The sequence below is a fragment of the Oncorhynchus tshawytscha genome, linkage group LG26 (genome assembly GCF_018296145.1).
Source record: "Oncorhynchus tshawytscha isolate Ot180627B linkage group LG26, Otsh_v2.0, whole genome shotgun sequence".
NCBI classification, from domain to species: domain Eukaryota; kingdom Metazoa; phylum Chordata; class Actinopteri; order Salmoniformes; family Salmonidae; genus Oncorhynchus; species Oncorhynchus tshawytscha.
This window is the reverse complement of record NC_056454.1, coordinates 47919677-47925501: the sequence shown is the minus strand read 5'-3', so window position 1 is coordinate 47925501 and position 5825 is coordinate 47919677. Positions and strand designations below refer to the sequence as shown.

At 45.2% G+C, this 5825-nt stretch overlaps 1 protein-coding gene across 1 annotated transcript in view; it reads left to right on the top strand.

The window, feature by feature from the left end:
• ints6 (integrator complex subunit 6) overlaps window positions 1-304 on the top strand; it is a 47910-nt gene extending 47606 nt beyond the window's left edge. Inside the window, exon 18 of the mRNA XM_042306757.1 lies at window positions 1-304. This exon is cut by the window's left edge and continues 222 nt beyond it. The gene's annotated coding sequence lies outside the window, so the exon portion shown is untranslated.
• Window positions 305-5825: the final 5521 nt, after the last annotated feature.

The following is a 5825-nucleotide window of genomic DNA, read 5'->3' as shown; positions in this document are numbered from 1 at the left end:
CCCAAGCAATGAAATGAGTGCTGTTGGCCTGTCTGTCTCTGTCCGTGTATACTGTGTGACGCGTGTCTCATCAGTGATGGTATGGTGAACTGATATTGCTAAGGGAGGGGGTTCAAATTCGATTGTAAAAAGTTTCCAACAACCTCATGGCCAAAAGAGGAACACTGATGTTTTAGGTTTCAAATGAATCTTTAGGTGGCTTCATGTTTTGTTTTGTTTTTTCATTTTCTCTTTCTAGTCATCTCTCTTTCTAGTCATCTCTCTTTCTAGTCATCTCTCTTTCTAGTCCTCTCTTTCTAGTCATCTCTCTTTCTAGTCATCTCTCTAGTCATCTCTCTTTCTAGTCCTCTCTTTCTAGTCATCTCTCTTTCTAGTCATCTCTCTTTCTAGTCCTCTCTCTTTCTAGTCCTCTCTCTTTCTAGTCATCTCTTTCTAGTCCTCTCTCTTTCTAGTCCTCTCTCTTTCTAGTCATCTCTTTTAGTCCTCTCTTTCTAGTCCTCTCTCTTTCTAGTCCTCTCTTTAGTCCTCTCTTTTCTAGTCCTCTCTCTTTCTAGTCCTCTCTTTTCTAGTCCTCTCTCTTTCTAGTCCTCTCTTTCTAGTCCTCTCTTTTCTAGTCATCTCTCTAGTCCTCTCTCTTTCTAGTCCTCTCTTTCTAGTCATCTCTCTTTCTAGTCATCTCTCTTTCTAGTCCTCTCTCTTTCTAGTCCTCTCTCTTTCTAGTCCTCTCTCTTTCTAGTCCTCTCTCTTTCTAGTCCTCTCTCTTTCTAGTCCTCTCTCTTTCTAGTCCTCTCTCTTTCTAGTCCTCTCTCTTTCTAGTCCTCTCTCTTTCTAGTCCTCTCTCTTTCTAGTCCTCTCTCTTTCTAGTCCTCTCTTTCTAGTCCTCTCTTTTAGTCCTCTCTTTCTAGTCCTCTCTCTTTCTAGTCCTCTCTCTTTCTAGTCCTCTCTCTTTCTAGTCCTCTCTCTTTCTAGTCCTCTCTCTCTAGACATCTCTTTCTAGTCATCTCTTTCTAGTCCTCTCTCTCTAGTCATCTCTTTCTAGTCCTCTCTCTTTCTAGTCCTCTCTCTTTCTAGTCATCTCTCTTTCTAGTCATCTCTCTTTCTAGTCATCTCTCACTCTAGTCATTGCCCTCTCTCTTTCTGTGGTATTTTTGTTGTGGGTTTGTCCCGTTTGGTTATTCACTTAATCCTGATAGGCACTCCACTCCACCAATAGAAACACTCCTTTTACTCTATTCACCAACAGAAAGGGTTGGCCACTCCCCTCCCTCATGACTACCTAATCTTGCCATGTAAAGGTTAATCTAAAATCGGCTGCGCCTACACAACCTAAACCGAAGCCCACATTTCACTCTCATGGAACTCCATATTTGTAGGCAAGAGGAACGTCACGAGTCAGTCATCTTAGCAGTTCTGGATTTTAGCTAGAAGGATAAACCAAACTCCAACAATAATAATAATAACGTACCATCTGAATGCTGTTATCAAAGTGCCACAGACAAGAACCCTCTGTGATGGGTAGTAGACGAGCCTCAGGAAATAGACAATAATTGAATGGTTAGCAATAGCATCCGTGCCACTAGCAATTACCCCGTACAACCACTTAGTTACCCTTTACTGCAATCCTAAACTACATCTCTTTGTAGTGTAACAGTTAAGTGTCGTTGGACATTCAATTGTGTAGAATTGAGGCCCTAGATGTCTGGCTGGCAGTTTACACCACAACATTTGCAATCCTCTCTGCCCCTATTCCACCTTTTATCTCTCCCATCTCCTTTCCAATCCCCCCCCACCCCACCCTCCTATACAGGGACCAAATAGTTGCCAAACTTGTCTTTGTTTATAAAGAGGACGCTACCAAAAGAGAGTATTTTGAATACGCTGTATATAGATGTAAATACCTTTAGAGAATTATTTAAAGAGAATGTTCAGAGGAAGGCCTTTTTTTTTCTTTTTTTTTTTTTTTTTTTTGTATTCCATGAATAAAGTTTCTATTTTAACCTGTGACTTGGCCATGTAAATAAAGTCAAAACACACAATCAGCATAATTGTTTTATGTCACTGTACTTTTTAAGAAAAGTTTGATTCTTTTGATGTTAGTGTCAAGATGCATTGGCTTTAGAAGCTTCTGTGATAAGCTAATTGACATCACAGAAAATGATGTCATGGCTTTAGAAACTTCTGATAGGCTAATTGACATCACTTGAGTCAATTGGAGGTGTACCTGTGGATGTATTTCAAGGCCGACCTTCAAACTCTTTGTTTGACATCGTGGGAAAATCTAAAGAAATCAACCAACACCTCAGGGGAAAAAATTGTAGACCTCCACAAGTCTGGTTCATCCTTGGGGGCAATTTCCAAACACCTGAAGGTACCACGTTCATCTACAAACAATAGTATGCAAGTATAAACACCACGGGACCACGCAGCCGTCATACTGCTCAGGAAGGAGACGTGTTCTGTCTCCTAGAGATGAACGTACTTTGGTGCGAAAAGTGCAAATCAATCCCAGAACAACAGCAAAGGACCTTGTGAAGATGCCGGAGGAAACGGGTACAAAAGTATCTATATCCACAGTAAAATGAGTCCTATATCCACATAACCTGAAAGGCTGCTCAACAAGGAAGAAGCCACTGCTCCAAAACCACCGTAGAAAAGCCAGACTACGATTCACAACTGCACATGAGGACAGGTCCTGGACTTTCTGACGGGCTGTCCCCAGGTGGTGAGGATAGGAAACATCTCCACCCCGCTGATCCTCAACACTGGGGATGCGTTATCAGCCCTCTCCTGTACTCCCTGTTCACCCATGACTGCGTGGCCATGCGCGCCTTCAACTCAATCAAGTTTGCAGACGACACTACAGTGGTAGGCTTGATTACCAACAACAATGAGACGTCCTACAGGGAGGAGGTGAGGGCCCTCGGAGTGTGGTGTCAGGAAAATAACCTCACACTCTACGTCAACAAAACAAAGGAGATGATCATGGACTTCAGGAAACAGCAGAGGGAGCACCCCCCCTATCCACATCGATGGAACAGTAGTGGAGAGGGTAGCAAGTTTTAAGTTCCTCGACATACACATCACAGACAAACTGAATTGGTCCACCCACACAGACAGCATCGTGAAGAAGATGCAACAGCGCCTCTTCAACCTCAGGAGGCTGAAGAAATTAGGCTAGTCACCAAAAATACAATCTTTTACTGATGCACAATCGAGAGCATCCTGTCAGGCTGTATCACTGCCTGGTACGGCAACTGCTCCGCCCACAACCGTAAGGCTCTCCAGAGGGTATTGAGGTCTGCACAGCGCATCACCGGGGGCAAACTACCTGCCCTCCAGGACACCTACACCACCCGATGTCACAGGAAGGCCAAAAAGATCAAGGACAACAACCACCCGAGCCACTGCCTGTTCACCCCGCTATCATCCAGAAGGTGAGGTCAGTACAGGTGCATCATCAGCTGGGGCCGAGAAACTGAAAAACAGCTTCTATCTCAAGGCCATCAGACTGTTAACCAGCCATCACTAACATTGAGTGGCTGCTGCCAACATACTGACTCAAATATAGCCACTTAATAATAAAACATTGGATGTAATAAATGTATCACTAGCCACTTTAAACAATGCCACTTTATATAATTACATATCCTACATTACTCATCTCATATGTATATACTGTACTCTATACCATCTACTGCATCTTGCCTATGCCGTTCGGCCATCACACATTCATATATTTATATGTACATATTCTTATTCATTCCTTTACACTTGTGTGTATAAGGTAGTTGTTGTGAAATTGTTAGATTACTTGTTAGATATTACTGCACGGTCGGAACTAGAAGCACAAGCATTTTGCTACACTCGCATTAACATCTGCTAACCATGTGTATGTGACCAATTTGATTTGATATGAAGATTGTACTTTTTGGAGAAATGTGCTCTGGTCTGAGGAAACAAAAATATAACTATGACCATCGTTATGTTTGGAGGAAAAAGGGGGAGGCTTGCAAGCCGAAAAACACAATCCCAACCGTGAAGCACGGTGGTGGCATCATGTTGTGGGGGTGTGTTGCTGCAGGAGGGGCTGGTGCACTTCACAAAATAGATGGCATGAGGGGGGGTGGGAATTATGTGGATATATTGAAGCAACATCAGTCAGGAAGCTTGGTCGCAAATGCGTCTTCCAAATGGACAATGACCCCAAGCATACTTCTAAAGTTGTGGGAAAAATGGCTTAAGGAAAACAAAGTCATGGTATTGACTTTTGGTACCTCAATCCTATCGAACATTTGTGGGCAGAACTGAAAAAGCGTGTGCGAGGAAGGAGGCCTACAAACCTGACTCAGTTACACCAACTCTGTCAGGAGGAATGGGCCAACATTCACCCAACTTATTGTGGGAAGCTTGTGGAAGGCTACTCGAAACGTTTGACCCAAGTTAAACAATTTAAAGGCAACGCTACCAAATACTAATTGAGTGATTGTAAACTTCTGACCCACTGGGAATGTGATGAAAGAAATAAAAGCTGAAATAAATAATTCTCTCTACTATTATTCTGACATTTCACATTCTTAAAGATAAAGTGGTGATCCTAACAGACCTAAAACAGGGAATTTTTACAAGGATTAAATGTCAGGAATTGTGAAAACTGAGTTCAAATGTATTTGGCTGAGGTGTATGTAAACTTCCGACTTCAACTGCATGACATTCAACTGTATTAACAGAAATATTTTTCCACAAGTCAACTATGAGAAATTAGTGTTGACATGAGTTTTATTAATTTGGTAGATGTGAGAGTTTCTGAATCCTCTCCGTGACCATGGATCAGGAAATAGCCAGTAGTCCTACGCTACAGAAGTAAATGACCAAGACACTTTGGGTGCAAAACACAGATGTATTTACATTTTATTTACAGATATGTACAACAAATATTGTCCCTCTTCCGAATGTCTGGAAACCTCTGGTCCCCAATAAATATGGGTCGTGTGTTGGGGTTGAATATGAGCGGGGGTAGGGTATGTTGGTGGGGGTCCTAGGGTGGGGGTAAGGGGGTCCTAGGGTAGAGGTAAGGGGGTCCTAGGGTAGAGGTAAGGGGGTCCTAGGGTAGAGGTAAGGGGGTCCTAGGGTAGAGGTAAGGGGGTCCTGGGGTAGAGGGGTAAGGGGGGTCCTGGGGTAGAGGTAAGGGGGTCCTGGGGTAGAGGTAAGGGGGTCCTGGGGTAGAGGTAAGGGGGTCCTGGGGTAGAGGTGGGGTAAGGGGGGGTCCTGGGGTAGAGGTGAGGGGGTCCTGGGGTAGAGGTGAGGGGGTCCTGGGGTAGAGGTGAGGGGTTCTAGAGTGGAGGTGAGGGGGGGGTCCTTGGGTGGAGGTGAGGGGGTCCTTGGGTAGAGGTGAGGGGGTTCTAGGGTAGAGGTGAGGGGTTCTAGGGTAGAGGTGAGGGAGTTCTAGGGTAGAGGTGAGGGGGGGTTCTAGGGTAGAGGTGAGGGGGTTCTAGGGTAGAGGTGAGGGGTTCTAGGGTAGAGGTGAGGGGGTCCTTGGGTAGAGGTGAGGGGGGGTAGAGGTGGGGGTAGAGGGTGAGGGGGGTCCTTGGGTAGAGGTGAGGGGGTCCTTGGGTAGAGGTGAGGGGGTCCTTGGGTAGAGGTGAGGGGGTCCTTGGGTAGAGGTGAGGGGGTCCTTGGGTAGAGGTGAGGGGGTCCTTGGGTAGAGGTAAGGGGTCCTTGGGTAGAGGTAAGGGGGTCCTTGGGTAGTGGTAAGGGGGTCCTTGGGTAGAGGTGAGGGGTCCTTGGGTAGAGGTAAGGGGGTCCTTGGGTAGAGGTAAGAGGGTCCT